Raw genomic sequence first — 19,934 nt, 5'->3', positions numbered from 1 at the left:
GGCCTCGCTGGATTTCCTGACGGGTAGTGTTGCTAAAATTAGCAACGCCTTTGTAGGCCTCCAATTGAGGCTTATACCCGCCAGGGATATTCCAAAGAGGCCTCGGGCTCGCATTTGGTTACCCCCACTAGAGGAGCCAGGCGAAAAACTCCTGAGGTGCATTAAGCTGCAGAACCAATCTATACCTGGTATAGATGAGTGGCAGCTTATAAAGGAGGAAAAACCGAACAAAGCAAGCAAGCCAATACTAGTGGCCATTTGCGATGAGTCCATTGAGGCTCTGAAGAAGACTGACAACAAAATCAGCTTCGGAATACGCAAGGCAAGACTAAAAATCTTCCAAGGCGACAAAGCGGCTGACGAAGACGACACGGAAGAGGTCGACGACGCCAGCCAGTTGCTAAGGAATGTGAGCATTGAAGAACCCCGAGATGCCCAAAAACAATAACTCGAAGAGTGCTACGTGAACAAGGGGGGCATCGACATCAGCCTAATACAGGAGCCCTGGGTCAATGAAGATACCATAAAAGGGCTAAACAGCAGCAACTATAACCTGTTGTACACACGGAACAGAGGTAGACCTAGGGCATGCATTCTTATCAATAAAAGTATAAAGGCATTTCTTTGTCCTAATTACAGCACAGCAGATATCACAGTGGTAAAGGTGGAACAGAAGGAAAAGCCCTTCTTCTTGGTCTCGGCCTACTTGGCCCATGACGAAGACATACCACCGGCGCCACTCACCAGGCTGGTAGCGGAGAACAAGAAGGATGATGTCCTAATAGGGTGTGATGCAAATGCAAAGCACACCGTATGGGGTAGCTCCAGTATAAACACCAGAGGTGAGTCACTCTTGCAGTATATTTTGAATAGTAATCTAAGTAAATCTCATCGGTTCTTTATTTGAAACGTTAGATTGGTTCATGACATTTACTTTTTGAAGATAATTTCATTTAAATGTTGACCGCGGCTGCGTCTTAGGTGGTCCATTCGGAAAGTCCAATTTTGGGCAACTTTTTCGAGCATTTCGGCCGGAATAGCCCGAATTTCTTCGGAAATGTTGTCTTCCAAAGCTGGAATAGTTGCTGGCTTATTTCTGTAGACTTTAGACTTGACGTAGCCCCACAAAAAATAGTCTAAAGGCGTTAAATCGCATGATCTTGGTGGCCAACTTACGGGTCCATTTCTTGAGATGAATTGTTGTCCGAAGTTTTCCCTCAAAATGGCCATAGAATCGCGAGCTGTGTGGCATGTAGCGCCATCTTGTTGAAACCACATGTCAACCAAGTTCAGTTCTTCCATTTTTGGCAACAAAAAGTTTGTTAGCATCGAACGATAGCGATCGCCATTCACCGTAACGTTGCGTCCAACAGCATCTTTGAAAAAATACGGTCCAATGATTCCACCAGCGTACAAACCACACCAAACAGTGCATTTTTCGGGATGCATGGGCAGTTCTTGAACGGCTTCTGGTTGCTCTTCACCCCAAATGCGGCAATTTTGCTTATTTACGTAGCCATTCAACCAGAAATGAGCCTCATCGCTGAACAAAATTTGTCGATAAACACATTTCGAACCGAACACTGATTTTGGTAATAAAATTCAATGATTTGCAAGCGTTGCTCGTTAGTAAGTCTATTCATGATGAAATGTCAAAGCATACTGAGCATCTTTCTCTTTGACACCATGTCTGAAATCCCACGTGATCTGTCAAATACTAATGCATGAAAATCCTAACCTCAAAAAAATCACCCGTTATATGCAACAAGGGCGATAAGCCGACTTTTTTCTTCCCAAGCTCGGATAGGTTTGCGGGGTGGGAGGAAGTTCTTGACCTCACGCTATCAACAGACACAGACAGTCTCGTTGTGGATAACTGGAGGGTATCCCATGAGCCTTCCATGTCGGATCACTCCTGGATACTCTTCAGCATCCGCGAGAGGTACAGTGTGCCTCTCACATACCGGAACCCTAGAAGAACGGCATGGGGAAAATTTACCATTATAGCAACAAAATGCCTCGAAAAGGGAGGCAATAAGAGTATCAGAAATCCCGAGGAACTAGATTCAGAAGTAGAGAAGTTGGAAAAAATCTTAATCACAACTTTTAACAAAACTACTCCACTAACAGTTTTGAAAAAGAGAAAGTCCCTTCCTTGGTGGAACAGTGAACTCAAGAATTTGAGAACACAACTAAGGAAAGCTTTCAATGAGAGTTTTAGAACCAACATTTGGCAGCCATATAAAGACATTATGAAGGAATACAAAAAAGCAGTCATGAAAGCTAAAAATGGCTCATGGCGATCTTTCTGCACATCGATAGAAAGCTGCAGAGAAGCCGCTAGGCTGAGTTAAATGCTATTCAAAGACCATATTAATACTGCCTACATTAGGGCGGAGGGGAGTGATTGGACCTCCTCAGTAAGAGAGTCTCCGGAGGTACTAATCACAACACACTTCCCCGGGAGTCAGCAAACACCTTCAACGAGGGTTCAACTAGAACCACTGGTGAACGCAGCTGACTATCGAAGCCAAATAGTTGACAAAATGAAAATCAAATATGCCATAAGTAGTTTTGCACCATTTAAAGCGGGAGGTCCTGACGGGATTATGCCCATAATGCAGCAAAAACTGGTAGAAACAATGGTTCTAAGGCTTGAAAATATATACAAAGCGAGCATTCAACTATCTTACATCCCAAGAAGTTGGAAAAGGGGCAAAGTTGTGTTTCTTCCGAAACCAGGCAGAAGAACACACGAGAATGCCAAGGATTTTAGACCTATAAGCCTTACCTCATATATATCTGAAGGTACTAGAAAGGCTAATCGATCTACACATAAGAACAATAATGGCGGGGAAGTTATCGAAGTCCCAACATGCGTACATAAAGGGCCGATCAACCGAAACCGCCCTTCACGAGGTGATAAGTGTGATTGAAAAATCACTACACCACAAACAATACACCATGGCTGCTTTTCTAGACATAGATGGCGCCTTCAATAACATAGAAATAAATACGATAATTAATTCTCTGGCGCATGGGGGCATAGATGACACTGTGTGCAGATGGATACTATCGATGCTCGAGAATAGGAAGATTATAGCTTCAAACGGCGCTGCAACACAAACAAGTTATGTGAGTAGAGGGACGCCTCAAGGGGGGGTCCTCTCTCCGCTTCTATGGGTTGTAGCGCTGAACGAAATACTCCTCCAACTAAACGGTGGAGGAGTGAAAGCAGTAGCGTATGCAGAAGATATAGTGTTGTTGGTATCAGGTTTGTTTCCTTCAACAGTCAGCGAGATTATGGAAAGAGCACTTCGTAGGTTAAACCTATGGGCTAAAAGCAATGGTCTAGGAGTTAACCCGAACAAAACAGAACTAATGCTATTCACAGGCAGAACCAAAATACCTCAGTTTCAACTTCCAGTACTAAACTACACAACACTCACCCTATCCCCAACAGCTAAATACTTGGGGGTGGTGATTGACTTTCCTGGAAAATAAACATAGGAAAAAGAATAAACAAAGCATACATGGCCTACTATACTTGTAAGAAAATCGTCACCAAGAATTGGGGCCTCAAACCAAGTATAATCATGTGGATGTACACGGCGGTCATAAGACCCATACTCACATATGGAGCTCTGGTATGGTGGCCAGCGCTAAACAAACAATACAACATTAGAAAATTAAATGGAATACAAAGAGCAGCATGTGCGGGTGTTACGGGCGCAATCAGGTCATGTCCAACTGATGCGCTCAATGTGATCCTGCATCAACTACCAATGGACATTTTTATTCAAAAAACAGCTGCTATTGCGGCGATAAGAATAAAAGAATTGGGAGGTTGGAATCAGCAGAACTACGGACATAGTGTAATTCTAAACAAGCTCACTATTAATAAATCAGACTACATTCTCCCAAAGCTGGATTTCAATAGACACTTCCAGATGAGGATACCATCTAGACGAGAATGGAGAAGAGGTCCAATAGCAGAGGAGAATACCACCTCAGTCTATACCGACGGGTCCAAAATGGACTGCGGAGTGGGCACGGGGGTATTCTCCGCTGATCTGGGCATATCTCTCTCTATACGTCTACCGAACTCGGCTAGCATCTTCCAAGCCCGCTAGGATCGATCAAAGGAGAGATCAATAGACAATTTCAACAATTTCAACAATTTCAACTAGTTGCAAATAACAGATGGAAAAAGATTACAAAATGCGCCATAACTAAACAATTATGTCCAACATATGACAGGAAAAGAACCAACGACTTATTAAATAGGTCAAGAAGAAGTATTTACAGAATAACAGCTACCACAACGGGGCACTGGTAATTTGGGGAACATGCGTCCAAAATGGGTATGCCCCACAACGACATCTGCCGTGGCTGCGGAGTAGCAGGGAACAAGGAAACAATCTTCCACTTTCTCTGCGAATGCCCAGCTCTAGTACAGATCCGACACAAAGCACTCGGAATCCACCAAGCACCAAATCTTGAATGGGTTTCCACCAAAAGCATATCGGACATAAGTAGTTTCATTGAAACCTCAAAATGGTTTGAGAGAATAGGTGAAACGTAATAGCAGACACAGGAGGTTTCTACGAATAGTGTATCAAAATGGCACATCAGTGCTAATTGAGCCCGATAGGGCTGCACTCCTACCTACCTACCTACCTACTAGATATTGACGACGCAGAACTCCCAGAAAACGCAAAAGCTTCGACGACAGCCAAGTGTGATAACTGCCGCGATCAGTATGAATTAACAAAGGGAATGATAACTGAACAAATAAGTTTAGTAAGGCCAAGTAGAGCCACTACTCCCCCTCCCAGAGTAGTTACAACACCAAAAGAAGACCTAGATAAAGGCATGTATCTAAAAGTACCAAAAGGGAAAGCAGGAGGTATCGTCAAGCGATTCGCTTTAAATTACGAAAATTTTCAGTTGGCTTGGGAAGCACTAGTCGAAAGATACGAAAATGGAAGGGTTATGATAGAAAACCCAATAAAAACATTATTACATCTACCAAAAATTCAAAAAGAAACCAGCTAGGAATTTCAAAATTTATACTCGATAGTGACTAATTGCATATCAGTGTTAAAAACACAAAATATCTCCACAGAATCGTGGGACCCCATCATAGTAACTATTTGTGCAGAAACACTCCCTGATGCTGCGTTACTACGATGGGAACAATCACTTGTTAAAAGAAAAAAAAAACGCCCACATGGGAGCAAATGAAAGCATTCCTCACTGCTCAATACGAGATAGCTGAGCGAATTGACAACAAAAATATAAATCTAAAAAGTCATCAAAATGACTCAAGTAAAAACTTGTTCAAACCTCAAGCCAGCAACAATAAGCAATACAATAGACACGTTAATAAAAGTCACACTTTCGTGTCAAACCAAACTAATAAATGGCAACCAGTATGTGAAATTTGTAAAGGAGGTCATAACATAAGATCTTGCGAGAAATTTAAAAAACTTTCCGTTTCTGACTGGAACAATCTTGTCAGACAACATAAACTTTGCATCAACTGTCTGTCTGTCTCATACGACAAAAGACTGTGAAAGCAAATTTAATTGTGTGTACTGTCAACGAAGACATCACTCACTGCTTCATGTTACGAACTTTCAAAATATGAAGCAAAATCAATTTCATAAAACCACCGGGTTAGTCACTCCAACCAAAAGTGATAATCCCAAAATCTCAAATCCCGAAAAAAGGGAAGAACAACCCTGTTGCTCTAAAGCAGCAAAAATTCAAGGGCTTCATTCAGAAAATGAAAGCAAAATTCTTTTACCCACTGCGGTCATCACCATAGCACATAAGGGTGATTTATTCAAACTAAGAGCACTAATAGATCAAGGATCTCAAAGATCCTTTATATCATCAAAAGCTCAAAATCGGCTCAAATTGCCAATAAAACATTCAAATTTCCAAATCTCGGGAATGGGCAGAAGAATTATCCAAAATTCGAACAAAATATGCCCAATTACCACAGTATCTCCAAATGCGGATATGAGAATAGATGCACAAGCCATTGTTCTAACGCAACTTACAAATTTGCTTCCAAGCTATGAAGTAAATAAAATACACAGAGAAAAATGCTCACACCTCAAATTTGCAGATCCCAATTGTCATACTCCATCACAAATCGACATATTATTGGGCAGTGACTTAATACCTCAAATAATTCTTGAAGGTATAGAGAAAATCTCCAATAAATTGTTAGCCCAAAATACGATCTTTGGGTGGATTATAAGTGGCCAAGTCCCTAAAAAAATCAATTCTTTCACCACACAAGTGGAAAATATCTCAAACGAATTTTTAAACAATCAACTTAAAAAAATTTGGGAAATAGAAGAATTACCCCAAATTACCCAGCTTTCAGAAGAAGACCAGGCATGTGAAGCCTAGTAGTCCACAACAACAAGAATGGAACACGGTCGTTATGTTGTGCGACTACCATTCAAACCAACTTTTCCTGAAACCGTAGCTCTAGGCTACTCTAGAACATCAGCAGTACAGCAATTTCTAAGCCTGGAAAAAAGCCTGATAAAGAAAAGTGAGCTTAAATCGGCATACGATAATGTGATGGACGAATATCTTGACCTCAATCATATGGAAGGAGCTGTACCATATGAAAGGTATCTAAAGGTAGATATTTATCTTTTTATCTGCCACATCATGGGGTAATAAGACCTGATAAAATTACAACAAAGGTAAGAGTGGTTTTCAATGCCTCAAAGTGTACGAGCTCAGGCAAATCACTCAATGATGTACTATACACAGGGCCAACATTACAACCTGATCTCATGTTGCTAATTCTAAATTGGCGAATGTTTAAATACGTTTTCAATGGGGATAAAGAAAAAATGTACAGACAAATTCTAGTACGTAGTGTATAGTCTTCCGCAAATCGAGTAATAGTCCAATCAGCGACAATAAACTTAAAACCGTCACCTTTGGCATCAATTGCGCACCCTATTTGGCGATCAGGACACTGCATGAAGTGGCAAAAACAAATGCAACAAATTTGCCTTTAGCATCTTCTGTGTTGCAAACACAAACATACGTGGACGACATACTATCAGGCAGCCACAGTATCGCATTAGCATGCGAATCACTATCGCAAGTGATCAAAGCATTAAATTCAGCAGGTTTCCCTCTAAAGAAAATTACTTCAAATCACCCTGATATAATAAAAGACATTAAAAAAGAAGACTTATTAGATACAGACTTCCTTAAATTTGAAAAGGCTAGTACAACTAAAACTCTAGGAATTCAATGGAATGCGATAACAGATTAATTCTCATATACAATTGAGTCAATATCTGCAATGTCCGCCATTACAAAACGCCAAGTACTTTCCTCGGTGGCAAAACTTTTCGACCCCGCAGGATAGCTTTCGCCAATAATGATTCAAGCAAAAATCCTCATTCAAGAATTGTGGCAAGATGGCACTGAATGGGATGAACAGGTAAAACCTTACGTTTAGCGAAATGGGTTCAATTTGCTAACAATTTACATACTATATCTGAAATTCGAATCCCTCGATGGGTAAATTTCACTCCTAACATTAACGCGGAATTACACGGTTTCTGTGATGCCTCTGAAAAGGCGTATTGCGCAACAGTGTACGTACGCACTCAGTACGATAATAAAATATCTTCACACCTCCTGGTAGCCAAAGCCAAAGTTGCACTTTTGAAGACACTCAGTCTGCCACGGCTTGAACTGAATGGTGCTCTTCTGTTAGCAAAATTAATTTCAATTATCCAAACCCATCTCAAATTAAACGATCATAAAATGTATCTTTGATCAGACTCAGAGATAGTTTTAGCATGGTTAGAAAGACCACCCTATTGCTGGAAGACCTATGTATCTAACCGAATATCCCAAATTGTAAACTTAGTTGGCCCAGCAAAATGGCAACATGTTGCAAGTGCAGATAATCCAGCGGATCTTGGGACATGAGGTTGCAAGCCACTGCACCTCACCATCACTACACTCTGGTGGAATGGTCCAACATGGCTAACAGAATCACAAGAATTCTGGCCAAAGTCTCCAGCTCATAATATAATACCGCCAGAAAGTCGGAAAGTTGAAAATTTTCATATCACTCCAGAAGAGGATGATATTCTCCATCGATTTTCGTCATTTGCTAAAGCACTAAGAGTAGTCGCTTACATGCACAAATTCATTCAAAGACTTAAACTAAAAATGAAAGGGGCACCAAATGATACTTGCGTGCAACTAACGCATTCCGACTTGAAACATGCTAAGGTCAGTCTAATATTATATACACAAACTCGCTATTTCAGCAAAGAGAAATCAAAGTTGCTCGAAAAGCGACCTCTCGAAAAGGGAAGCTCACTTCTCGTCTTAAATCCATTCATAGATTCTAAGGGATTAATAAGGGCAAATGGAAGATTGGCGAACTCCAGCTTTAGTTATATCGAACGACATCCCATCATTATTCCAGAGAAATCCCGTTTTACTTACCTATTTCTAGCATATCTGCACCATCTTACACTGCATGGTGAGCATCGCTTGATGCAACAAATGGTCCGTCAAGAATTTTATATACCGCGACTAAAGCCACAAATCAAAAGGACGATTTTCATGTGTAAACCATGTACCATGTACAAACACAAAATGCGTACCCAGATCATGGTAGCTTTACCACCTGAACGCTGCAACTATGCTCTACCCTTTACCATCACTGGGGTTGATTTTGCTGGAACTTTCCAGATAAAGGCCTCCATGTTAAGGTCTTCTTCATTTAGAAAAGGGTATGTGGCTGTCTTTGTATGTTTTACGACAAAGGCAGTACACCTCGAGCTTTGTTCAGATCTGACTACTGCGGCTTTTCTTGCAGCATTTGTACGCTTTGTCGGACGACGCGGATTTCCTTCAAAAGTAATGAGCGATAATAGGAAAAAGTTTGTCGGAGCCCAAAGAGCAAGAGAGAAGGAGTTTATAAACTTCATGAAAGAAGTCTCCCCTGACATAGTTAACAAATATGCACCCCAAGGGATCGATTGGCAATTTATACCTCCATGTTCTCCACACATGGGCGGACTTAGGGAATCAGCAGTAAAAAGCTTTAAGTCCCATTTAAAGAAAACGGCTGGTAATCATAAATTCAATTATGAGGAGTTTACTACACTACTCACTCGTATCGAAGCCGTATATCACCCCTCTCGCAAGATCCCTCCGATTTCACAGCTCTTACACCTGGACACTTCCTCAGAGGAGCTCCTCTTCTTGCCCTACCTGAGACAGAAGGAGACTCACTCAGTTTAATAAATCGATGGGAAAGAATCAAGATTCTCCATCAGGAATTAAGCCACAGATGGAAGGAAGACTATCTCAAAGATCTCCATAAGAGATATCGATGAAAAATGGCCCAGAAAGAAGCCAATGCAGGAGAATGCGTCATCATACAGGACGAATGCCTTCCTCCAACAGAATGGCGGCTAGGCCGCATTGAAAAGGTTCATCGAGGGTCAGATGGTCACATAAGAGTAGTCGATGTTCGAACACAAACCGGCATATTAACTCGACCAGTCACCAAACTGTGTTTTCCTCCAAACAGCGAAGAACACTTTCAACCTAAACCGCAAAATAACTCGCAAAATTAATCGAAAAATAATAAATCAATTCCGCTAATTCCAAATTAACACTCGTTATAATCCGTACACAAAAAATAAATTCAAACAAGCGCGTTGAAGATCAACTTATTATACATACATATGTATAGATATGTTGCTACAATAACAGCATTCTAATATTATAAACAAAATCAATTTAATACAATTTTATATTCCCATAGAAATGGACGTAGAGGAGACCCAAACCACCTCCAACACCATAAGGTCCGAAATCGCTATACCCAAAGCGTCGGCTGCACCCGTTGCCGCTCCAAGGACCAGGGTTATGCGACCTCCGCCATCCGCCGAAGCAGTCAGGGAGATGAGAGAAGAGCAGCTATTGGAGCCACAGGGGCCCCCATGTTGCAGCCTGTGCCATCGCCCACACGCCCTGAAACGATGTACCATTTTTAAGAGCATGAAGCCCGCTCAACGACAACAGGTTGCAAGAGCCCATGGGCATTGCATGACCTGCCTCGCAGATGACCACGCCGCCATAGAGTGCTGGGCTGACGGCGCCTGTCAATATTGCCAGAGGCCCCATCACACTCTATTTCATCGGTTTCCCACACGAGCCAATTACACCAACTCCCGTAGCAGACCACGCAGCGATCCTATCCGGCGACGACGACGCTTCCAACCAACCACAAGACGTACACGGCCATCTCCGCCATGCCACGCCCATCGCCAGCAACAACGACGCTCAACAGGGTTGAGCGCTGTACTCAGTACACTACAACGGCTGCAACGGCTCCTAGCCGATTAATTCGCCTAGGGGGGCCGGGATGTTCACATGAGCTATGAGCGTTCTGCAGCATCCCACATCACATCACCACACATCACATCACGTCACGTCACAACACCTCATCACACAACAGCTCACAGCATACCCCAATACACACACACGCATCAAACACCGATCATTACTACAACACTGCAACACAACAACCATACGATTATCAACGAGACGACTCGTAATGTCAGCTAATATTCACCACCCAAACCATCAAAAGGGATTGATTCGACCGGGTAACTCCATGCCTGTCCAGATATGGTCCAGATATGGTCAGGATGGGTACTCCTTAGCCCTGGAGTTAGGACTGTGACAATAGAGGGATCTTGCGAAATAATGGCCGTGAATGGAGAACGGCTTCGATTGGTGGAGTAGATAATTTTTTATATTTAATTTGAAGCTTTGTATAGCTGATTTTCATAACTCACCCATATGAGTAGCGTTTGGATAGATGCGATAAGAGCAACCTCTGCTTTTTGTAAGGGTAGGTGCGTCACTTCATCGCATTGGTACTATGGTGATCCCTTAACTTTTTTTTTGAGATTTTATTTATTTTTGAAAATTTATGAAAAGATTTTTCGACTTTTTGATACAATGTTATATTTTATGTTTTAGTGCGTATGCACTAATTTGCCGTTTAATGGCCCGCCACCGCTCTAGGATTTGTTCAAAATTGTTTTTTTTTTTTCATTATTGGTGAAAGCCATCCTGCGGGGCCGAAAAGTGCTATTTGTTTTTAATATAAGGACTTTCAGAGGTAACTCTGACTTTGTGTTTTATATTAATTTGTGGAGTATTGGAAAATTGTGGCTCTGGTGGTAGTCGTACGACGTACCGGCTATTATTTGATCGAGTAGTTGTGGCTTTCGAGTAGCGCTTACAATACTGATCTTTTATAGATTTGTTTGTTATTGGAAGCATCTTTAACTTTTGCAATTTCCTTAATTGTGAATTAAAGTATGTGTTCTCAAATTGAGTTGGTATGGTGTTAACTGGTTCTGCAACTAGTTCACTTTGTGTTTCGCTGTGCAGCGTTTGAACTTTTTGTGCGTTTGAGCAAGTTTTAGAATTGTGGACTTCGGGATTTGCTGTTGCAATTAAGCCCATGGTTCTTTTTATGTAAGCGATTCTTTGGGATGAGATAGGATATCTGCTGTAATGAAGCATTGAATGGTGTCTTTTATGACAATATAAGCAGTTAAATGTGCCTTTGCAATTTTTAAGATTATGTGTATGGGACAAGCAGTTTGTACAGAGTCTTTTTGATCTGGAAAAGTTGGTCCTTTCGTTAATGTTTAATTTTTTAAACTTCTCGCAAGTTTTAAGCTTATGCCCTCTTGTCCATAGTTCACATGACGTATGTTTTCTTTGTTCGGATGTGAAAGATTGTGTTTTGTTAAAAATTATGTTTGATTTGTTTTTGCTTCTAGCTTGGGGCTATTAAAGCTTACATTGAGGTCGTGTTTAATGTTTTTATTTTTTATTATTTTTTCTTCAAACCTTTCCGCAATTTCATATTGGGTGGTGGGAAAATCTTTCATTTGATGCCACGTTGGACACTTCTTCAGTGATGAGAGCGATTGCTCCCACAAAAGTAACGATTTTTCTGGTAATGCGGCGGTGCATATATTTACCAGAATAGGGTCTCAGCTTTCTGTGGGGATATTTAGTGTCGATAGGACCGACAGACAATTAGAAACAGTGGATTCTAGTTTGATGAATCCTACACATGTTTCCTTCTTAATTTTTGGCAAGTTCATTAGTGTCGTTACTTGTTTATCGACCACTATTCTTTCGTTTTCATATCTAGCTTTTAGAGCTTCCCAAGCCAAGTTGAAATTATCGTCATTAAGAACGAACTGTTTTACTATGACGCCTGCTTGACCTTTGGTCTTGTATCGGAGGTGATACAATTTTTGTGCTTTTGATAGTTCTGGGTGGTTGATGTAAACGGGTGTAAATATGTCCGGGAAGGACGGCCATTTTTCATAACCTCCATAAAATGTTTCTGTGTCACATGCGGACACCTCGAGGTGGATGCCTGAGCTTGCCTTTTGAGTGTCTATTTGTGGCAGCTCTATTCTACTGTGAGGAGTAGGTGCAATTGCTTTAGTTGATCGGAGATCATAGCTTTTGTTTCTTCGTACAGGTCTAAGCAGTTTTCGTATCTTACGAAAGCCGAAGATTTGAAATTGTGTGTATCTGAATCGTCACAGTCTATAATGGCGTCATGAGCCGCTTGGAGGCGGGTTCAAAAATTTTTAATATTTTGATTTCTAATAACGATTCAGAGTTTTCATGAATCGGTGAAGCGGCAAATCTAGTGCTGTATCTTAATAAACTGTCACTTTTTGAAATAAATTTAGCAACCTGTTTTGAGCGTGTAGCTCCAGGTGTGTTTCATTTGTGTCGTCATTAACCATTTTTGTATTTATTTTTTAATAATATATGTCGGTATATAGGCACACCCTAATACCGGGCTTGTATGTACTTGTTTTTGTAGGTACTTATGTTTTGTGCAATTGAGAGCTCGTTGAAGAGATCAATGCATATATACTTATGTTTATATGTTAATAAGCAATTAATATGAGTTCTAATATGTATGCTTGTAAAAAATATATTTGCACCAGGTAGAGATGCTTAGGGAGGATGGAGTCATGTGTAGAAGTTCACGCAAGTGAGGAAAGTTCTCTGATCGCCATTTACTTGGGAGTGGCCAGAAACAATTCTTTTACATATGACTCAAGCAGCTCATGACTTCCGGCCTTTGAGCAAGTATCCTCTGGGTAGCCTACGAACATCCCTTTAAAGGCGAGCTAAAGTGAGAAGGCGAAATATCCCCTACTTAGGGTTGTGCGCTGTAAAAAAACACCCTCGATGAAAATCAACAATCAGCCTCGGATGAGAGACCCCTCTATTGATGACGACCATGGCAAACGAAATAAGGACAACGAATTGAGGGCATGCACCTGGAATGTCCGGTCGCTTAATTGGGAAGGTGCCGCTGCCCAGCTGGTTGATGTCCTCGTGAAAATAAAGGCCGACATCACCGCCGTTCAAGAAATGCGATGGACGGGACAAGGCCAGAGACGAGTATATCCTTGTGACATTTACTGCAGTGGCCATATAAAGGAGCGCAATTTTGGTGTTGGATTCGTGGTGGGAGAGAGACTCCTTCACCGAGTACCATCATTCACTCCGGAGAATGAATGTCTAGCCACAATCCGCATCAAAGCGAGGTTCTTCAACATATCGCTGATTTGCGCCCACGCCCCGACGGATGAGGAGGACGATGTGACCAAAGATGCCTTTTATGAGTGCTTGGAGCGCACTTATGAGAGATGCCCCGGTCGGTAAATTTAGCCTCCACGAGGAAGCATCCCCAAATGGGTTGAGGCTGATCGACTTCGCCAGGGCCCGAAATATGGTTATCCACCAATCAGATCGATCTTGTTGTAATAGACGGAAGACACGTCTCCAGTGTTTTAGATGTGCGTGTGCTCCGAGGTCCTAACATCGACTAGGGCTACTATATTGTTGCAGGCAAGATTTGCACCCGCCTTTGTGCAGCAAAAAACGCACGCCAAAAAACACAAGGAAGGTTAGACGTCGAGAAGCTGCAATCACAACAGACAGCCGAACGATTCTCTACTCGGCTTGCACTCCTGCTCTCTGAGAGCACTCGTCAACAACTCGGTATAAGGGAACTGTGGGACGGCATTTCAAACTCCTTACGTACAGCTGCAACCGAAACCATTGGTTTTCGGAAAGTGCAAAAGAACAGCAGGTACGACGAGAAGTGCCGTTTTGCAGCGGAGAGAAAACAGGCTGCCTACCTCGCAACGTTACGATCGACCACAACACGTGCGGGATGGGATAGATACCGGTGTTGAAGAGGGAAGCGAGACACATTTGTAGACAGAAAAGAAAGAGGCTGAAATGCGTGAGTACGAAGAGCTTGATAAGCTGGCCGACAGGGGTAATGCCCGAAAATTCTACGAAAAAATGCGGCGACTTAGAGAAGGTTTCAAGACCGGAGCATACTCTTGTAGAACCCCCCAAGGTGATCTAGCCACCGATGCCCAGAGCATACTTAAATTATGGAGGGAACACTTCTCCAGCCTGCTGAATGGCTGTGAAAGCATAACGCCAGGAGGAGGCAGATTCCCCAATCGATGACAATAGAGCAGACATTCCATTGACGACCATGAAAAATTTCGAATAATTACTACCCGTCTGGAGAACAACAAAGCTATTAAAACACAGCGGCGAAGAACTGATAAGGAGCATGCATCAGCTTCTTCGTAAAATAAGGTCGGACGTAAGTATGCCCAACGATTGGAATTTAAGTATGCCCTGCCCAATCCAAAAAAAAATGGACACCCCACAATCTGCGCCAACTACCGTGGGATAAGTTTCCTAAACATCGCATATAAGGTTCTATCAAGTGTATTGTGGGAAAGTTAAAGCCCAACGTCAACGAACTGATTGGACCTTATCAGTGTTGCTTTAGATTTGAAAAATCATACACACCACCTCTTCGTCGATTTCAAATCTGCTTTTAACAGCACGAAAAGGAGCTGCCTTTATGCCATGACAACATCTGACGAGTCGACGTTGCGTGTTTTCGAGAGAAAAGTTCTACGAAAGATTTATAGTCCTTTGCGCATTGGCCACGGCGAATATCGCATTTGATGGAACGATCAGCTGTATGAGATATACGACGACATCGACATAGTTTAGCGAATTAAAAGACATCGGCTACGCTGCTAGGTCATGTCGTCCGGATGGACGAAAACACTCCAGCTCTGAAAGTATTCGACGCAGTATCCGTGGGGGGAAGCAGTGAAAGAGGAGTGAAGAAGAACCTGGGTTTGCTTGGAATCTTTGCTTAGTTATGGCATTTTAAAAGTTTTAATACGCTTTTATTAGCTTCACTTCTAAGTTTGCTTCTTCGTTTGTAACTTTCTTCAGTGGTACTGAAGCTTAGAATATTTGAGCTCACCAAAAAGATGGCCATAAAAGTATGCAACGTTTAATTAATTCCAAGCAAAGCTATGTTTATAATAGAAGTTATGTGGTAAAAATTCAGATGCTTACGATCAAAACGCCACATTGAATTTAGTGGTTTCCACTTTTGTGAAACTATTTTAAACTTATTTGAAAAATTTGTTCCGAAGAGTGTTTTTGCTCAAAAAAAGAGTTTTCATTTAAGGTTTTCGAAAGAATTATGTAAATTAAAAAATAGAAAATCTCGTGCTTTTAAATTTAAAAAAAAAACTGGTTTAGTTGCTGACTATTCAAAATATTCTAAATTGCGTCGACAATTTGCTAAACTTAACAAAATATCTTATAATAATTATATAAATAAAGTAAAATATAATATTATACGTAATCAAAAATTGTTCTATGGTTTCGTCAACTCCAAACACTAATTTTCCGTCAGCTATGAAATACAAGTCTAGTAAATACCTAAACTTTTTGAAGCAATTATAACAGACGACATAACCTTCCGGATCTCTCCACTAATTCTGGTCTCAGCACAGTTTTCTTAAAGGGAAATCTACAATAACCAATTTGCCCAGTTTGCTTGAATTTGTATCACATGTATCAACGGGCTTTAGGGAGAATAAGAATACAGATGTTATATACACAGATTTTAGTAAAGCTTTTGATAAAGTATCCCATTCAATTCTTTTGAAAAAACTTGATCTTCTTGGCTTTTAACCAATACATATTTATAAAAGGGGTTGCTTCTTATCTTAGTAATAGAATTCAACAAGTCATATTTAACGATACTTTTTCTGACATAATCAGTGTTCCTTCAGGCGTTCCTCAAGGTTGCCATATTGGTCCAATTCTGTTCTTGTTATTTATCATTGGCATATCATCAGTTATTAAGTTTTCAAAAGTTTTGTTATATGCTGACAATGTAAAACTTTTTAAAACGTATACTTCAAACAGCGAAAGATGTCAGTTGCAAACAGACTTAAACAACCTAGTTTCTTGGTGTGATAGAAATGGCATGCCATTGAACCTTAAAAAATGTAAAACGATGTGCTTTTCACGTAGAGCTGTAGATCCTACTTCATAAGCAATACAAAACTTTAGGTTGGAGCAATTAAGCAGTTTCGTTGATTGGGGGTAACTATGGACCCCAAACTCAATTTTAATCTTCACGCATCTACCAGGGTTTTTAAAGCTAAAGGCGCTCTTAGTTTTGTTAAACGTTGGTCTAAAGAATTTGGAGATCCGCTTACCACAAAAATTCTTTTTACATCTCTGGTGAGACCTATATTAGAGTACGCATCTGTGGTTTGGAACCCTAGTCCGTTCAAAAACAATTTTTACTTTTTGTCTTAAGTCATTTGCATTTGGATTCCAGTTTCAATCTTCTCCTTTAGCAGCTTGAGATTGCAACGCTTAAAACTCTCTTGCCTTTTATGACTCGGCTAATTCCAATCGTTCGCGGATAGCGCCCCTCGCGTCGGTTGGGTGGGAGGAGGGTAATCGTTGGGTATTATTATTAAACACCTCTGAAAAAGAACTGCTATGAAAACTCCTTTTATACTCTTGCAACTAGTTGCTACACTGTATTATATGTAGTTTTGTTCACCTAACGGTTGTACGTATCACCTAAAACTAATCGAAATAGATATGGGGTTACAAATACATACTTACATATATAAATGATTAGGATGACGAGAAAAGTTGAAATCCGGTTTATTGTCTGTCTGCCCGTCCATCCGTACGTGCAAGCTGTAACTTGAGTAAAAATTGAGATATCGCCATGAAACTCCGTATGTGCGTTCCTTAGTACAAAAAAAGTTCGAGTTCGTAGATGTGCATAATCGGAATACCCCCAAGCCCACAAATCGCCATTAACCGAAAACATGTAATGTGTCAGCACTGCTAAGCACTAAATTTAAACATAAAGCTGTAACTTGGTGCAGAGGATCCCCGAGACAAAGGGCACTTGAGAGCAAAAATTTTTTGAAAAGTGGGCGTGGCTCGCCCTATAACAAGTTTAATGCACATATCTCCTAAACCACTTACGCTATTAGATCCTAATTTTCTGAGTACAAAGTTTATAAGAATTTCTGCCGACAGTGTGAAAGTGGTTGAAATCGGAGGATAATCCCCACATGACGATACTGTTAAAAATTACTAAAAACGCGATAAATCAATAACTGAATACAACAGAGACATTCAATTTTAATGTCCAGATTGTATGAGAGAGTGTTACCGAAACCGGTGTGAAAATTGAACAATGTCTGGACAATATGTGTTGTATAAGGGTATAGGGCGTATTCCACTACTAACTAAATTATTAATTTAAATTTCGCACGAAAAACAATTTTTCACATCAAAATAATCATTAGTGTTTAGATACGCTTGTCTTTCTGAAATCATTAAGTGCATTCGGCGATTTTATAGATGACAAAAAATCCTTCCGTGGTCCAAGGTCCCAGAATTTACTGAGAACACTTTCATCATCTACGGATACATACATATGTTGGCGAACAACAATTCGGCAAAGTTATCGAGGTATATATAGCTGTCTTTGTTCCTGCTGGAACAGTTGCCGACGTTCGTCCTGATTTCCCTGCTGTATCAGCAATTTCAGAAAACGAGCATCTCTCCAAATGGTAAATTAGGAAAAGCGAAAGAAACTCATGGTGCACTTTAAGTCCTGCAATCTTGTAATCAGTTAAAATAAGCTTTGGACTACTGTCAACTCCTTGAATTGTTACTTTTATATTTACACACATGGATGTATAAAAATATTAAACCGAAGATGAACGGCTTTGAACAAATATAAATAAATACTAAATTAACTCTACGTTTTTTTTTATATAGAAATATTCCTTTTATTGCCACTTACATTCAATTTCTGTGTTGATAATTGAAGCAACATTAAGGAAAGTGCGGCAACGTAGTATTTTTTTGTTTTTTTCTCCTCTTTCGCACAACAAAATAATTTTGAAATAATTGAGAAACCAGTTATTGTCTTCCACACAGCCTGCTACTCGACTAACGATGGGCCCGATTAACGATCAGCTGTTATATAATTTTATTTGCCGTTACGAGTAATAAATTTTTTCTAATTTTCTAAAATGGAAAACAACGCATTTGAATGCGATTTTATTACATATTTGTATATTCGTAATATTCAACTGTTGAAGTCAGTACAATCTAGTTACGAGTGAGCACTGACTTTATTTAAAAACACAAAAAAACGAAACTTTTTAATTTTCAGCATTTGCGAAGACTGCAACTATTCCTTAGGAAAAGCACATATGTATATTGAGCTTTTTTTCGCGGAAATACAACGGTATAATTTCGCGAAATTTCAATACTCGAGTATTTTAAATACCAGTATTTTTCATTTTATAAGCGCTAAGTAGAATTATAAAGTTTGTACAGTCGAATCCGTTTATTATGACATCGAAAGGAATTGACAAACACGTCATAATAAGCGGACGTCATACAAAGCGTATTATGAAATGAAAAACTTTTTTATGTAAATATGTACATACATATGTACTTAAGTATTTTAATACAGAAACATAGTAATTAAATATATATACATACGTATTAAATCAAAATCAAAATTGCAAGTAATCAGCACATTATAACACATACAAGTGTATTTTTTACTGTAAGTAATCTGTAATTTTTGTCTGCTTTTGTTTTTTCATTTTATTGTAAAAACAGTCTCTAATACTATTGTGTATAGAAGACATAGCTATGGTCAAATTATCATTTTCAATATTGCTGTGAACAAATCGTGATAATAATTCTGCAGCTTTTAATGCCTCTTCTGCGGTAGGTAATGGTTCTTCCTCGCACTAATGTTCTGTACGATATTTTCATCGGTGGGTTCTTCGGATGTGAGGAGAGCGCTATCGATGTCAACATAATCTTCCCACATTTCCGGTGCTGCAAAAGAATCTGAATTTAGGTTTCGTGACCACAAAGATAAAGGAATGTCATCTTCTTCATCGAATTCATGTTCTGATATTTGAATAGGTAAACCGTCGTTGCTTTCAATGAATCCTGCATGTTTGAAACAGTTACGAATGGTACTTTGTGAAATTTTATTCCAGGCATCATTAACCATCAGAATTGCATCTAGCACCGTTATTTTTGTAGAAGAGTTGTGTTCATTAGCATCAAGACAGTTAATCATTTTGAGCACAAGGTTCTTCTAAAATTTGTTTTGAGTGATCGTATTATTCCCTGATCCATTGGCTGTAGTACTGCTGTTGTATTCAGCGGAAGAAAAGCAAGTGTTATAGACTTTAAATCAGTAACATTTGGATGCGCTGGGCAATTATCAACCAGCAATAGAATCTTTTTCTTCTTCTTCACCAAATCACGATCCCAATCACGAAGCCATTTTTCAAAAAGTTCTGACGTCATCCAAGCTTTGCGATTGTTAGCATAATCGACAGGTAATGATTTGACAC

General features: G+C 40.1%; 1 long non-coding RNA gene across 1 annotated transcript in view; it reads right to left on the bottom strand.

Moving 5' to 3' along the window:
* Positions 1–1,676: 1,676 nt before the first annotated feature.
* LOC125776830 (uncharacterized) overlaps positions 1,677–19,934 on the bottom strand; it is a 45,247-nt gene continuing 26,989 nt past the window's right edge. Inside the window, exon 2 of the long non-coding RNA XR_007422006.1 lies at positions 1,677–1,738. This is a non-coding gene — a long non-coding RNA (uncharacterized LOC125776830). The remainder of the gene's footprint in view (positions 1,739–19,934) is intronic.

This window comes from Bactrocera dorsalis, chromosome 2 (assembly GCF_023373825.1).
Source record: "Bactrocera dorsalis isolate Fly_Bdor chromosome 2, ASM2337382v1, whole genome shotgun sequence".
Lineage (NCBI taxonomy): Eukaryota > Metazoa > Arthropoda > Insecta > Diptera > Tephritidae > Bactrocera > Bactrocera dorsalis.
The sequence above is the reverse complement of the archived record's forward strand: the minus strand, read 5'-3'. Positions and strand labels throughout refer to the sequence as shown.